General features: G+C 37.6%; 1 protein-coding gene across 2 annotated transcripts in view; it reads right to left on the bottom strand.

Annotated features, from left to right (window-relative positions):
• LOC112047423 (inactive dipeptidyl peptidase 10) overlaps positions 1-17,366 on the bottom strand; it is a 149,578-nt gene extending 132,212 nt beyond the window's left edge. The window contains exons 1-2 of one of the 2 annotated variants that reach the window (XM_052891171.1): positions 16,807-17,366; positions 7,106-7,378 (exon numbers count right to left, since the gene is read on the bottom strand). The gene's annotated coding sequence lies outside the window, so the exon portion shown is untranslated. The remainder of the gene's footprint in view (positions 1-7,105; positions 7,379-16,806) is intronic. The other variant, XM_052891172.1, reaches the window with a different exon arrangement.
• Positions 17,367-17,768: the final 402 nt, after the last annotated feature.

Here is a 17,768-nt window from a genome sequence, read left to right as displayed (position 1 = left end):
CAGGATCAGACTACGAGGCCAATCCAGTTGCAGCGAGGAGTGCGTCAGGGAGATGTGATCTCTCCGAAGCTATTTACCGCCGCATTGGAAGACGTCTTTAAGCTTCTGGACTGGGGCGGACTTGGCATCAACATCAATGGCGAGTACATCACTCAACTGCGGTTCGCGGATGATGTAGTCATCATGGCACAGACTCTGGATGACCTTAGTACCATGCTCAATGACCTCAGCAGCGTTTCTCAACAGGTGGGTCTGAAAATGAACATGGGCAAAACAAAAATAATGTGTAATGCTCATGTATCGCTCCACCCAGTTATAGTTGAGAACGCTGCACTCGAAATTGTAGACGAATACATATATCTAGGACATATGATCCAATTAGGTAGGTCCAATTTCGAGAAAGAGGTGAACCGTCGAATCCAACTCGGCTGGGCTGCATTCGGGAAACTTCGCGACATCTTTTCGTCCGAAATGCCTCAGTGCCTGAAGACAAAAGTCTTCGAACAGTGCGTGTTGCCAGTGATGACCTATGGTTCCGAGACTTGGTCGCTAACTATGGGCCTCATAAGAAGGCTCAGAGTCACACAGCGGGCGATGGAACGAGCTATGTTAGGAGTATCTCTGCGTGATCGAATCAGAAATGAGGAGATCCGCAGAAGAACCAAAGTCACCGACATAGCTCAACGAGTTGCGAAGCTGAAGTGGCAATGGGCGGGGCACATAGTGCGAAGAGCCGATGGACGTTGGGGTCCCAAAGTGCTGGAATGGCGACCCCGCGCTAGTAAGCGCAGTGTTGGCCGACCCCCCACCAGGTGGACTGACGACATCAAGCGAGTCGCAGGGATTCGCTGGTTGCAGGCGGCTCAGTATCGTGATGTTTGGAAGTCCCTACAAAAGGCCTATGTCCTGCAGTGGACGTCCATCGGCTGATATGATGATGATGATGATTATTATTATTAATACTAGCGCACTTACCCGCATTGGAGTGCGTGGTGGGTGTAAGCTCCATATCCCTTCTCCTTTAAGAGAGAAGCCTACAGTGGAATGCTAAAGAGACTGGTAATGATGATGAATACTAGGACAATAAACCTGTTTCAACTTGACAACCCTATTTCCAATCAATGTAGCACGCTAGTTATCCCAGATACCAGGTGATTTTCCAGACATCAACGTTCGAAATTGGTGTCTCTGTTCGAATGGCTGTCATTACGGGCGATTAAATTGTCGACACAGGGCGTCATACTCGCCGATGCGATTGTTACGACATTATTGGATATTGGTAGCAACTTGTGTTTGATAGCGAATTATCGAGTTAATTGGTGACCTTATTAACGTAATATTTGGCCATTCGAAAAGTATGGGATAGCGGACGCCCGCGATTTCATTCGCGTGGAAACCTTTGACAAAAGTCAACCTTAAAGGATAGACAATTATAGTGTAGCAGATATCTAATAAGAACTTTAAATGGAAAAGGTATAATTCCGTTTTATTTTGTGTTTGTGTAACTTTAACGGTTTAGACAGCGCACGCAACGGAATCTCACAAAAAAATTCGTTTTTGCCATATTTTTCGTTGATACTCCACTCCTACTTGTCGAAGCATGACGTTATAGCTAATAGATAAATGAACTATCCCACACAAAAATATTTTTTCAATTTGAATCCAATATTAATTCCAAATTTTTTACCTTTATAATATGCTGGGATTTTATATCTTTGCGACGAATAGGAAACAAAGTAATTAGCGACTCAAAAAGCTCGCATAGCGCAATGCTTCAAACAATTATTTATGCACTGCGTCTCTGCTATGGTCTCGATGCGCCTGGACTGCATAGCATTTATACAAAATTTACAGTAGCTATTGTATAAGGAATTTTGTAACGAGCCTCGCCTTGGAATTTTAATCAAAGGAGTAAAAATATCATAATCATCACAAGCCTCCTTCCTTGAGAGGTTATTGAGTGAGGGGATATGGTTGTGGACGTCAGACTTACGACTTTGCTTCAAAGCAGGTTTGCAAGCTTAGGTTGATAATGTTTGATTTTCATGACATTTACTTTGTCAAACATATCTTTAACTTTAATTTAAACTTGATTATTTGTTATTAAACTGCCCTATTTTCATTTTTATGTTATATGTAGGTAAGTTGTTGTATGCCAGAAACGGCTAATCATGTGTTAATCTGTATTCTCAGTAAATTTATACTTAAAAAAATCTGTAGAGAGGTCAATTCTGTAGATAAAATATAGTTCCAAAATAACTATTAGGGGGTGATTAGTGATCGATACAGATGCCAAAAATGCAATCTGTAAAATTTTTGTCTGTCTGTCTGTATGTTCGTTATAGAAACAAAAACTACTCGACGGATTTTAACTCCTGGGCAGGTTACAGTATACTTTATATTACGCTACGATCAATAGGAGCAGAGCAGTGAAGGGAAATGTTGGGAAAACGGGACGAGACGGTTACTCCATTTTTACAGCGCACTACTGTAAGGGCTGGATTAAAGAGGTCTCAGGGCGGACGAAGTCGCGGGCGTCCGTTAGTGAATAATAAAATGAAAACTGGAACGACCACACAAAGCAGTACTTTATTTCTGAATTAAAAGTCTAAGTATGATTAGTAATACTCTTCTTATGTATTTTCACGACGTGTGTGCAAAATATCATAATGATCTATTAAGTAGTGACTAACAAATTCAAATAGGAAATTGCTAGGAAAATGTGTGTAATCGAAGTTTAATTACATTTCTGACATTGTACCTAAGTGAATCGTGGAAAATCTCGCGCGCGTAGGAAGCATAAATCCAAGTTCAAATTCAAAATTCTTTATCGCATACCTGATTCAGTGGAGTTATGATCTTGTAGATAAAGAACTAATTTCTCGCCAAGTTCCGCATCACATTATAACGTTATGAGGTTACTTGCCGTCGCCCAGCGATTTCACCCGCGTAGATCGCGTTTCCGTGAGAATACAGGCATATAATGTAGTATTGGATATAGTAGTCTGGGACGGACATGAGGTCGCTCAATCTCGTGTTGGCTCGTGCCGACGCTAGGTGGCGCGACTTGTTTCGTAAAGAGAAGGGATTTAGAGAGTGGTAGAAATTAGTTAACGGAAACGACTTGCGTTATAAAGCGCTCGTCGACCGGGCGATGCTTCTGCGCTCGCCCACCCCTCCGCCGGTGTCGTCGTAGTGGTTCCGCATGAAGCCAAACGGCATTTACTCATCAGGAAAAAAAAGGTCGGCTTCAGTGTGCTTGTGACGTTCGAGCCATCCACATTACTTGTTGTGTAATTCTATGGGATAGGCGGGGAGTGTGACTTGAGTGGAAAAGGGGAGTGTTGGTTAACTATCAAAGACGTCTTTAACCCTACACACAACGTTCACAAGTGCGTGACTCCACTCAAGGTCATTCTGTCACTCAATCTGTCATTCTAGTAGGGTCTTATTTTGGTTAAAGTTTGATTTGCTAATAAAGTTGTCCTGACCAATAGTGTGAATCCTTTGTTCAACATTGGTTTTCTTATTTTTGTAATACACTTCCGAGTCTGCTAAAAGTAGCCTATGATACTCGCAAATAAAGTGGCCTTGTAGAGGTAAAATAATTTTCTAAATTGGTTCTAACTTTACCTCTAAATATTATTATAGATAGGTTATAATATTCTAATAATAATTATTAATATTACAATTTAATGTAAAGTTATGTAGATACCCAGCAATGACAATACTAACAATCAAAATTCAAATTGTAATAATAATACTGAACTTTACTAAGATGGGCTATAAATTCATTGCAACACCAAAAACACGAACATGTCCATTAAGTTATTAAAGTTGCAGTTTACTAAATTATATAGAGTGCTCTTTTTGCACCAACATCATGTGTTTACTTATTAAGGGAAAATGGGATTCATTTTGAATTTGCATACAGTTTCAGTCAACGAATAAATTAGTTTCTGAATATTTTATTAACTAAAAATATTTATAGTGAAAAATTCAATCGACTTCAGGCATCAATTATACGATAAAAAGCGAAAAATACCATCTTATCTGTGACTTATCTACTGATTGGTTGAATCTTGGGGAGACCGCCATATTAGATTTGTAATGACGTTTCTTAGCTAGTCATGTATTGTCATCAGAACACAGAGCGTGTGCAAAATTTCATCCTACACGAAGACCGAGAAGTGGGTCAAATTAAGATTCCAAGATTTGTCTTTCCTACATAGTTAAAGTAATTGGGGAGGCCGTAATATTGGAATTGTAATGACGTTTCTTAGCTAGACATGTATTTTCATCAGAACTCAGAGCGTGTGCAAAATTGTATCCTAATCGAAGACCGGGTAGTGGGTCAAATTAAGATTCCAAGATTTTCCTACATACATAGTACCAAGTGAAGCTAATTTAAGGCGTGTAAAAAGAAAAGAAAATATTTTTTATGATTAAGTTAAGTTTTATGTCGTTCTTTTGAAACTGATGAGTAAAATGTTTTTTTTTTTTATTTTCTGTTTTTAGATTGTCCTGAAATAAATTTACTGGCAAGACCAAAACGATTACGAACTTTCCTAACACACCTTAAAGCTTTGTCATGAAGTGATGGTAAAAACGGAAAGTAGGTTTCATAGCAGGCCGAAGCTAGGGGGTGACAAAAAATGCGCGTCGACTTGAGAACCTTCAGATTTTTTCAATTCAGTTTAAATATCCCGAAACACTTTGTGGAACATCTTGAAGATGGTTGATGCATTGTAAATAATACATATACGGATATAACTACCAATTGAAATAATAAATATTATGATGTAAGTAACTTATATTTCCATTTTTTACCGCTATTGCGTATCCTTAATTGTATGTCTGTCTTATCTCATGGCGTATTAAAGTACTCTATTAATACGCTGGCGTCTTTCCAACTGTCGCGACATTTGCCGTGGCCTTCGCGAGCGTTAATTATATTAATTTTCTCAGTATTTACATGTACTACGCGTAACGTTAAGATGTTTTTGAGGGCGTCTATTAAAATAATCTTGAGAAATTGACAACTAAGTTTACGTTGGATCATAACTTTTTGTGCGTAGGTACTCGTATGATTGGCGAGTCAATAAAAAGCGATAATGTTAAGTATCAGAACAATAAGTTATAGTAATTATTATCAGTGAATAAACCTAATAGTAATATATACGATATATAATCACCATCATTAATATTGGGCTCACTGTTGAGTACGAGTTGCCTCTCAGAAAGATTGGAGTTAAGCTAATACTTGTAGTCTACCACGCAGACCCAGTGCGAATTGGAATCCACACACGGAGAGATATATGAAATTTTCAGGTTATGCAGGTTCACTTACGAATTATTTGCCTTCACCGATAAAAAAGTAAACGATACAGTAATATAAATTAAGAATCGAATGAACTTACCTTGTGTGTGTGATATCTAATAATACGAGTGTCTTGACCAAAAATTATTACAAATTACGATTAATTTGGAATTAAAAATCTACTATTTAAACTTAGGTGAGATTGCAACCACAAATCCTTTGTTACGATTTCTTAAAACCGACTTATCAAGTGGTTATACTGAAGCCAAAAATCTTAATAAGCTTTAGTTAAAGCGACATAATCAACATGTCGCGTATATTTCGCGGTAGCTTATGTGGTCACAGTCTGAAATTTAATATCAACCGCTGCAGAGAACACTAAACGATCCATGAAAATAATATTTGCAGCGACCAAGTAGCGCTCGTAAATCTTGCTTACTAATTGGGAAACGAATGCAAACTGAAATTATATCGCTAACTACTATGAATGGGGGTATTAACTAAATTATTGCATTTGCAATATTGCACTCCGATAACACCGCGATAGTGTTTTCTAAGTTAAATATTTTATTTATGAATTTTCGTACACTACTAAAACTAAGTGGTAATATAAGTTCTATAATAAATATTAATTTTCATCCCTCATAACTTTATTTTTAACTTTTCGACTATAATTATCACTCTTGAAACTTCATAAGCATAATTAAAATAAATGAACCTTGACTTTGACATCCATCTATCTAAGCTGAGAAAAGAATATCTTGGTAATTTCGTTCGTAACACTCCCGATATTACGCGCGGGCTGGGGGGCGTGTAGAGATGAATGAAAAACCCATGTCTGATGCACGTCACTTCCCCGCACGCACGATTTCACACCCGCGCAGTCTTTCCCCTGTCGCCCGCATATCATGGGAGTGTTATCAACGAACTTGCCAGACAATACACATTTTTTCCTCATAAATAAATAGCCAGTAAGTTAACGTGAAAGAAGCATTTTTTACATAACATTCTGAAATCGTTGCGAGAAATAATATAAAAGATCTTTAAGCTCAATCTGGATGAAATTTCGTTTCAGAATTTTGAAAACTACGTAGTGTCAGTAGAGGTGGGTGGAATTTACATATCGCAGAATTTCTCTTGAGATATGTAGATTTTCGCGGATCGTCGAATCGAATTTCAATGTGTACCCAAGTTCTCGCGTGGAATTGAAAATATTTTGGTTAGCGCAAAAATCGACACCTCAACATGTGGTCAAAACAGATTTTATCAGAAACACGAGATTGTATAGTGTTTGGCGTACCTATCTAATGTTGCCGCCGTATTTTGGAATATAAAACAAAATATCAAAAACATCATATAAAAAGGGTTTAAAAATTAGACACGACCTAAGAACAGCACTACGAAATTAAGCTAGTATGTTTGTTTTTTGAATCTCGTGTTTTATATAGGCCCTCATGATTCGTGAAAGTTGTTGAGCCGTTTATAACTATCGAAAATAGTGTACACTATTTTTGATAGTTAGTTAAACATATCTGCAAAATATATTTAAGGCATATAACGAATTACGTCTTGCGTTATAATATACAATCTAATTTTACAAATTTTTAATTACCGAATATCATTGTACAAAATTTACTTTAACATTATGTATTTTTTACTGAAACTGTGTGTAGTCAGTACAGCACTAAATTAACACTTCTTTCGAAAATGTTGTTAATAAATATTGTTTATGGTTTCTAATAGTATCAAAACATATTAAATATCGAGAAAAGCAGTTGAACTCACCTTTATAACATCGTTGAATGATTTATCAGCTTCGTGGAATAAATCACTATATCTCGTTCAAACAAAGTTATTATAATAATAAGATATTTCGTTACAACACTTGAAAGAACGGTACTCTAGTGTTTCTAATTGATCAATTGATCAAACTTGTGAACTTAAATTATGATCAGAGCATTAATGGAGGCACTTAGAGTATTACTAATTGAAAGCACTATATAACAATAGTCTATTACGGTATATTGTTATGAACGGCTAGTTCGAAGCGTCCAGTATCTGAAACAAAAAAATCTTGTGTTAAAAATAAACTGTGAGTTGTGACAAAATATTTACATCAACAATTTTAAAAATAGTTCCGTCTGCCGGACTGTGGAAGTTATGTGGCGATCGGAGTATGTCGTTTGAAGCAGTTATTGTTACATTGAATAGAGAACTGGAATCTTGTAAATTATGAATACAAACAGGCGTTACTTGAGCAAGTTCTAAGCAGGCGAAATCATAATCATAATCGATTATGAAACACGGCTAAAACTCACGTGATATTACGTCGGAGTATGCCCGACTAGTTTCGAACCCATACGGGGCCCTTAGTCATGAGCTGGTTCTTGCATCGCGGCACGATCCAAACTGCGAAGCGGCTGCGCGACGCGCTGCTGCACGCATTGCGCGCGCGGAGTTTTAGCCGTGTTTCATAATCAATTAATATGAATAACACTCACGATAGTTTAAATTCTAAAATAATCATAATCATAATTTACAATGGCTATGTTGTAGGATTTGCTTGTTTGACTGTTTAGATATTATTATGTCCGTATATGATTGGCCACATCGATGAGATATACGGCGATTTGTATACCGCACCGGAAAGCGCAGTGTTGGTGGATCGAGAATATCAAGCTGGCGGCTCGAGACCGTTGTGCTTGGAGGTCCATGTAAGAGGCCTATGTCCAGCAGTGGACGTCTATCGGCTGATAAGGTAAGGTAAGGTATATTTTATTTATAAATAAATATAATTGTTCAAAATATAGGTAGGCACCTAGGTACTCGTATTTGTGGAAAAATTGGTTTTATACTGGCCAACCTACAAATGCAAGACTTATAAAAATGAAAAACAGTTCGAAAAGATTCTATTATGGCCGCCGTCCTGAAATCTAATTTTAGCATCTGATAACCTGTACCTTGATTTTATTTATTTCGCTCCAGAAGATATCGGAAATCAATAAGGATTCTCCATATTAAAGCCGAACACGCCCCCGTAAAGACGCGGACGTGATGGTGGCAATTTCGGCTGAAATATATTTTGGAATTCACCGTTACACGGGCCCGGTTTGCATTACTGCCTTCTACATTATAAATGAGTAAGGCTGACTCTACACGACACGCTCAATTCACGTTTATTATTACGAAAACGTTCCTTGTACATTTCCATCTATATCTATCTATCTTCTATCTTCTATATCTAACCTTACAATAAAACTGGTCGATTTCTATACATTTATTCGCAATTTGAGATTTTACTTATACCATTTGTAACAACAAACGTTAGCGTGCCATAACGAAAGACAGCGCCATCTGATACTGAAGCTAAAAATATTTTTTTTTCGATTTTTGTCTGTCTGTCTGTGTTTTTTGTTATTCGGGCATCACGCTGAAACTACTGAATGAATTCAAATGAAACTTAGCACGGTTTAAGACCATAATACGGAGAAGGTTATAGGATACTTTTTATTGCGAAAATAAAATGAGAAGGGGGTGAAATAGGGATTGAAAGTTCTTCATTTTTAGAATTACAGTTTTAAAAATTTGTTTATAAATTATAAAAAAAATACGAAATACAATGGGATTCAAAAACATTTAAAAGTCAAACTCTAAAGTGGTGAAATGTGGCTTGAAAGTCTACATTGATTTCCACGCGGACGAAGTCGCGGGTGTTCGCTAGTCGTTTATAAGGTTGTAAATATGTAGGTTTTAAGGTCGAAAACTACTAGAACCTTCGAATTAGGAACTTTACAGTAAGTTATAAGGCGCATGTATGCGCTGCGTCAGAGAAATGTCATCATAAAAGTGTTTGAATGAATGAAATGAAAAGGCTTTTAGAAATTAACTAGGTAATATAGCAGTAAGCAGAAATTAATTATTAAAGAAAATCCAGAAATTAGCATTAAGTTTAATAATTTAAGAGACTTTCTGCAAAGCAGTCATTTGGGTAATGTGCTTGCATAAATATGTAGGTGACGGAGCTTTATGTGATATTTTTTGGAAGTGTATTTCGAATTTGTTACGCTCTAGTTATGTTATAATCATAACCCCATGTAGAGATTTGACGTATAATTAATGTCCTAGTAAATACTTCAAACTTCAACCCTTAAAACTAGGAAGGTAGAATTAAGATTTACGATAAAGCATGCTACTGGCACAGAATAAAGACTGATCCAGAATGAGTCTTTACAAACAGCCGGTGAAAGGTAAAACCCATAAAAAAAACAAACGTCACGCGTCTCCTTGACATCCGCATATACAAAATTCTGTAAATTAATATAATAATCAATAATTGCCAATAAAAAAATACTTCATCTTATTTCCTTAGTTTTTGTGAACAGTTTTTAAAATGTTTAATAACATAAGACGCCATTTTTTTTAATATTATTGAAAATGACTAATGTGACGCTTTGTGTCGTACCGACTCGACGAAAGTATACGATTTTGTATTTGGAACAACTTGGATACCGTCGTGTTCTGTGCACTCTATCTGCTACTCTTTAATCTCATCATCATTTTTAAAATTCACTTCTGAGTAGTTTTCTAACTAAGGATACAGTATACACCCACGTCCAAATTATTACAACACGTGTTTAATTCAGTGAACAGTGATCTAGTTTAGGAATGTTGACAAGATTCACATCATCATCTAATTTTATAAATCTCCTAAATACCTGGAAAGCGTTGGACCTAATAAGATGTGATTATTTTAGTAACACTGCAATTATATTGGCATTCACATTGAAAATGTACCGAATATGTTCCACTCGTACATCCGACGATGTAATAACGAATAAATGGAACGCAAAATTAACATGACAGATGATAAAGTAGAAATTTCATGCGGGCATGTTGTGTCGGTGAGCAAATGACGTTAAAATAATTTTAAAGCGTATGTTTAATGCATGCCATTGCCGAGTGAAATTTGAATGCCTTTAGTTTCATTATAGTTTTTATTTTTATTTTATTATACAACTAGCCCTCTTAGTATAAGATAGTTATACTGAGCTTGTCAACTCAAGTTAGGTTTACCTGAGTTTCCTTGGACCCAGCGGTATCAAAAATAAGATGGAGAGGCTTTTAAACAAAAAACTTACTATACCGAGTATGGACTTATTTGTCAATACTTTTCTTTTTATTTATATTTTTACCCGACTGCAAGAAGGGTTATGTTTTTCGCTCGTATCTTGTATGTATGTTACATACAAGATACAATATTCTTTATTACCTCGGGTCGGGACCTTAGATATTGGATAGAAAGATTTTCTTCTACATTATTTAATAGGTCTCTACTGTTTTCTAATTGCTTTTTTTTAAAGAGCCGATGGACGTTGGGGTCCCAAGGTGCATGGCATGGCGACCCCGCACCGGACAGCACAGTGTTGGTCGACCCCCCCTCTCTGAGGATATGAAGCGAGTTGCAGGGAGCCGCTGGATGCTTGGGGCTCAAGACCGTGTTGTTTGAAAGTCCATGCCAATCCAAGAGGCCTATGTCCAGAAGTGAACGTTCATCGGCTGTTAATGATGATGTTATCTACATATTATTTTCTCTCTAAACTCTGAATGAAGTGAAAAACTACTGGACCGATTTGAAAATAATTTCATCAATAGAAAGTTACATTGTCATGGAGTATAACATACTCGTAGGCTTTATTTATCTCCGTATTCCTACGAGAATTGGAACTGCGCAAATGAAAGTGGCTCAGTATCGTGATGTTTGGAAGTCCCTCATCATCATCATCAACAGCCTGTATGCGTCCACTGCTGGACATAGGCCTTTCCGAGAGCGCGCCACCACACACGACCCTACGCCATTCTCATACAGCCACTTTCCACTACCTTCTTGATGACGTCGGACCATCTAGCTGGAGGTCGTCCTACACACAAAAGGCCTATTCCTGCAGTGGACGTCCATCGGCTGATATGATGATGTTGATGATGAAGTGATATCGCGAGTTTCTACTAGTCATTTATACATGGCAGCTGTTAAAAGGCACGCATATACTCATTTATTTGTATACAGTATACACTTAATCATGTACATCGAAAAGTCAGAGCGCCCGCTCCTATTTACGTTATAAGAATTGTCTAAATGTTCAAAGAGCCTTGAGAGCAATTAGGCGGAAAGAGGAAATTGCATCTCTTGGGGATAACTCACAAATTGCCCCAAACGTCAGCAACATTCCAACTGAAATGACAATTTGCAGTTCCTATTAGTTTTCCGGGCTCGCAACTTCAGAAATGTTATGACTTGTTCTCTTAAGTCAGTAACGGGTATGTCTTTTTCTTAGTTCTTTGAAATTGAGGAGCCCGTGATACTGCGATTTTTATAACTTTGAGAGGATCGTTCGTTCGTTATCAACTCATATTCGGCTCACTGCTGAGCTCGAGTGTCCTCTCAGAATGAGAGGGGTTAGGCCAATAGTCCACCACGCTGGCCCATTGCGAATTGGCAGACTTCACACACGCAGAGAATTAAGGAAATTCTCTAGTATGCAGGTTTCCTCACGACGTTTTTCCTTCACCGTTTGAAACACGTGATATATAATTTCTGAATTATTTCTTTTTAACATGAAATCCTGTTTCAAGTTATCTAATTTAGCTAAAAATAATTAATTAAATCATTAACTTAATATTCAGGCAATTTAGTTGGACTTCTCAGGTAGACAAGTTTGGAGGTCCAAAATCCTGTTAGATTTACCTTAAAAAACACGCTAAGTCAAGGTTATTAAGTGTAATAAATATCTGAATCAACTATGGTGGGTATTAGGTAAGTTCTGTTTATTATAAAAGAGGATATTGCTTATAAACTACACCGCAGCAGACGCCCCGCGGTTTCACTTGTGTCATTAAACCTATCTTACTCGACGATAATGTAGCTTTCCATTGGTGAAAGGTTTTTAGTAGTTAAGCCGTTAAAGCTTAATAAAAAACAAATCACTTTCGAATTTATGATACAATTATACATTTACATTTACATTGATACTAATATTAAGCTGTATTTATCCCTATTGTAAATGAAAGCCGTCAAGTTATCTTGTTTATATTATTTGTTGAAGACAAAAGAAAAGCACATAGCTTATCGTTTCGTGTGTATTCCCCATTTCCATGCTAATAGAAATATAAAAAACTTGAACAAAGCTAAGCGGAAATCACGCTAATACAAAAATGTGACGAAAATGTGAAATGTGGATTTATTTTAGTTAAAAAACTAATAAAACACATAATCACCGGTTGAGTAACTTTTTATGGAGATTACTGCCCTTTGGTGCCAGGCTTGGCTCGGCACCGTGAGGTGTTTTTATCGAGAAAATACCTACAAAACAAAGTGTATAAAAATGTTAAGGTAAGAGTTACTTAGATAACAGAACTAACGTTGAAATATTGGTATATTCGTGCTTAAAATGAGATTTTTAATAACTCCAAAAAAGGACGAGGTTCTCCGTTTGTTTTGGAAAATCCTTATGCTTCCAATTAAAAAAAAAGAGTTACTTTTATACATAGTTTTCCCACTTCTATCCCTCTTTATAAAAGCTATGCACTGCTCATCAATCATAACACAAAATATTTTTCTACAACATGTAAAACATGAAAAAGTAACAGCTGGCGCTGTACCTTGGAGGCAATACGTACCTACGTACCGGAACGCTAAATCACGTTGACGGTTGGTTTTTAGCGGTAAATACTGTAGCCACGGTCGATGCCTACGACCAGATTAGACCTGAGTCTATTTAGAAATTATAAAAACCTTAACTGAGCAGAGCTAGGAATCGAACCCAAGACCCCTGTTGAGAACTACAGATTTGTCAATACCAACTGCGCCAGAGAGGTCTTCAGAGATTTTAAGGGCCCAGTCGCTCAACCGTCCAAGTAAAAAGCATATTTTTTATATTTTCCCGTTATAATTTTATAAGCTACAGAGACGTGAATGTCATACATGCAAAAATGTACTGCCTACCTTGAGGACACTTTTAAAACCCATTATTGGAGAAGGAATGTTCCGTTTAGTTACCAACCCTAGATAAAAAGCTTGGGCACGCCCCTGATGGGATATCATTTATGTCCAGTCGCCAGTCCCTTAACTTCGTGGAAAACCTTTCATGACTGATGGAGACTGGGAATTATGTGTTTTATATTTGAACAATACAAACGGTTAGTCTTGCATATAGATTTTGAACATTTGGAATAGTACCAACTTCTCCCGCGCTGAATGGCCAAATATTAAACTAGATACAACACTACAATAGATTACTTCTTTGTTACCCACCTACCCACCCTCGCGTAAAGAACTAAATAAACTTCGAATGCTATTACTAACTCTTTTTGATGGCCTCCGTGGCGCAGTGGTAAGCGCGGTGGATTTACAAGACGGAGGTCCTGGGTTCGATCCCCGGCTGGGCCGATTGAGGTTTCTTAATTGGTCCAGGTCTGGCTTGTGGGAGGCTTTAGCCGTGACTAGTTACCACCCTACCGACAAAGACGTATCGCCAAGCAATTTAGCGTTCCGGTACTATGTCGTGTAGAAACCGAAAGGGGTGTGGATTTTCATCCTCTTCCTAACAAGTTAACCCGCTTCCATCTTAGATTGCATCGTCAGTTACCATCAGGTGAGATTGCAGTCAAGGGCGAAATAAAAATAATAAATCTAGAAAGAAATTATGCTTTTTTTAGGTTTATGATTAGTACTTATGAAAGAAAGATGAATCTTGACAAGACATCTTTTAGACAAGCACGATCCAATATAGATTAAGTCATCACTGATTTCATCGAGAAAAAGGAAAATGAACCCGCAGTGCCCGCAAAGCAAAAAGCTCGTGACAGGTATTACGAGTTATTATTATTGTCAACCAATATTCGGCTTACTGCTGAGCTGGAGTCTCCTCTCAGAATGAGAGGGGTAAGGCCAATAGTCCACCACGCTGGCCCAATGCGGATTGGCAGACTTCACACATCATCATCATCATCATTATCAACACATATTCGGCTCACTGCTGAGCTAGACTCTCCTTTCAGAATGAAAGGGATTTGGCCAATAGTCCACCACGCTGGCACAATGCGGATTGGCAGACTTCACACACGCAAAGAACTAACAAAATTCCCTGGTATGCAGGCTTCCTCACGATGTTTTCCTTCACCGTTTAAGACACGTGTTATTTAATTTCTTAAAATGCAAGCAACTGAAAAGTTGGAGTTGCATGCCTCGGACCGGATTCGAACCCACACCATCCGGAATCGGAGGCAGAGGACCACATCCACTGGGTCATCAGGTATATTTATACTTAAACAATAGTTATTTATTATTTCATTTTAAAAGCAAAAAAAAACTTTACATGCCTTAGAGAGACCATAAGTTTTGTAGAACTTTGTAAAATGTCACATTTTCCTTAAAACGAGTGACTGTAGTTCTTTTCGGCTACAGTTCGGCCTTCCGAATCTCTAGTAGAGTTACTAATGAGTTTTCAAAAGTCCTTCTAAAGAATATTGCTTGAAGTAAACGAACTTGATTTCATATTACTCAGTAGCGAAGTCAGCGAATCGTGAACGAAAAATGCAAATTATACTGCTTGAAGGCAGAAGAAAGCAAGGTAGTCGGTACTTCACAGGACGAAGTAGATCTGTATCTATTACAATTTTTTTTTTAGTTTTCAGAATTCAATCCTGGACCTTACTGCTGCTTATTCATTATTTTGGTCTTTATTATCAACCTATTTAAATAAACATCAAATTAATTGACAAAATGTCATTTACCTACTGATACCTATCCACCAGTAAGCACCGGATGACATTTTTACATAGAATCTCAATTTCGTATATGTCAACGCATACGTCAAAGATAGTGAATTAGCTTGCTGGTCTTGTCAGTCCAACGATATTATTTGTTCTGTATTATTGGATAGAAGCAGGCGTTACTTTGCGAAAGTTCATCATGATTATATAATGATTTATTTATTTTGCTATCATCCGCGAAAAGTCGATGAACCCATGCGACAACGTCACCCAGGTCCGGCAAAATACTCTCTACGTACGTTTCACCCCGAAACCGGAGCATCCTCAGGAGATGTTGACTCTACAACGTGCAATTGCACGATGATATGCAATGGATGATAGCAAAATAAATAAATCATTATATAATGTTCTGTATTAGTTCATATTCTTAAATATATTGCACCTACATAGATATTACACTTATTTAGTGTTCATTACAATACCTATGAAGGTACGACAATTTATCATTACATAAGTTAGGGACAAAAAATTCAATTACAAGATTTGTGCGTTTGATTAACGAATCAAAGTTATTAACGTATATGAGCACCTACAACTAGATTAGGAGAGTAATAAATCATAATCAAGCTAGCGTCACTGATTTCGAGATATTATGGTATAAGTAAGTTAAAGTCTGAAATTGGCAAAGTTACTTTATGAAGCTATTTTTCAATGACTCAAAATGAAATAAAATACCCACGCTATATTATGGTTTTTGAAAACATGGCAACCATTTTTACGTAAGAAATATAAAAGTCGCATTGAATTTTGGCACGTCTAGCTAGAGCACTTACTCTCAGATTCGATTCTCGGTTGAGGATATAAAAGACAGAGACTGTCTTATAAAGGTTAAATTATTATTGCCCATTATATGATTATATATAACATTATATAAAATATTATGTATAACTTTATATTAACCAAATTATATTTCATTTCGTCTATAATTCGCGAAAAGTACCTAGCGTACTTAAAGCTACACTGAATTTATTGTAGACACTCTGATTTTCGAAAGATATTTGAACTGTAACGTTAAACAATATAACACCACGTGGCTAGCGAAATAAATGCGTAAATACATGGGCGTAATGATGCTGCCAAAATATCGATCACTGCTTTCAGCGAGAGTTACATTCGAATAACAATTACCAGTATATCATGTAACTTTGTATTGTTTTGCTTGAGGCAACCATCTTACACATTTTAATTAAGGTGTTGGAAGATGTTGAATGGTTTTAGGTAATCGTTAAGTATTATAAACAGTTGAATTTGTATACAGAAGTAGTACAGTGCTATAGCGGTCAAACGAAATCCACATTTTCGTAAATAAAATGCGAGACCTATTTCAATCTTTGTCTTAATAATATTTCCCCAATTTTCTTAAATATTTTCCTGATGTAGATGCGCACAATCGAAATTTGGCTCTAAGCCAGTGGTACTGCTCTTTTCTTTCTAGTGACATCTTCTATGATAAAGACACATTCCTTAATGATTTAAATAATAATGAGTATATTTCCAAACAATAATTTTGTTAATGCAATCTTACCGTATAAAACAATGCATTGTATCTATTGCAATAGTATCTACTACAAAGCTTTCTAATTCAATTTTAATACTTACAGCATTTCATTTTACATTAATGACTTGAGATTTGGTGCAACAAAAGCATGTTCTCTTACCAGTTTATGTGAAGAAGCCTTAATCTTCCTCGCGATAGAACCGGGATCCTTACACGAACGCACATGCGACTACATGTCCAACAGATGCGCTAGTGGCATTGTGTGGATATCTACGATGCGATGAATGAAAAGTGCATATGTGTTAGCGGGCCAACGGTAAGGGGTCGCAGCGGGAACGCACCGGCGCGTCCGTCCGTACCTGGGGGTCGGTATCGCGAGCGCGTGGGGCCGACTGCCGACTGCCGAGCGACCCGAGCCGGCCGCCTGCTGCGAGCGACTGCCGCCCGGGCCGCGCCGCCGCGCCGCGCGCCACGCACCGCCTGCACTGGCACCACGCACTGGCACCACGCGCCGCGCTGCACACCACCGTCCGAGGCCACCTGCCACCGGCCCACCGCTGCAGCCTTACGCACAGAGCGAATATCGATATTTTTTGCCAGGAAACTTGTGGCAGCGGGGAGAGCAGCGAGCACGCACCGCGCGGGGGGCCGGTCCTGCGCGCTGCGTCACGCATCTCGGTGATGTCTTGCGTGCCCCGCAGCCCGCCATCTGCAGAGACGCAGTCTGAGGCGGAGCGCGCGCCGCCAGTCACACTGCCTCGGTGTTAATGCCCTACGTGTCACTCACTTTTGACTTTACCCCTGACATCTCTCCATTAAAAAGACTCTTATGTTTAGTTACTTATATTTAACTTGGAATATTTTAAGGACAATACAGTAATAATTCATTTGTCGATACTGATATTGTGATAAAATTTTAACTAACTGTACTGTAGATAATATACATTTTCAATTTGAATAGATATAATACAAAATTACAGTTGATTTGCAGTTCGCAGATTTCAAGCAAAGTATTACTAGAATTCAGAGTAATAGATTATAACGTATCAGAAATAACAACTAGAGACTAGTGGTTTTTTATTTTTTTTATTCTCTACAAGTTAGCCCTTGACTACAATCTCA

The sequence above is a fragment of the Bicyclus anynana genome, chromosome 3 (assembly GCF_947172395.1).
Source record: "Bicyclus anynana chromosome 3, ilBicAnyn1.1, whole genome shotgun sequence".
NCBI lineage: Eukaryota > Metazoa > Arthropoda > Insecta > Lepidoptera > Nymphalidae > Bicyclus > Bicyclus anynana.
The sequence above is the reverse complement of the archived record's forward strand: the minus strand, read 5'-3'. Positions and strand labels throughout refer to the sequence as shown.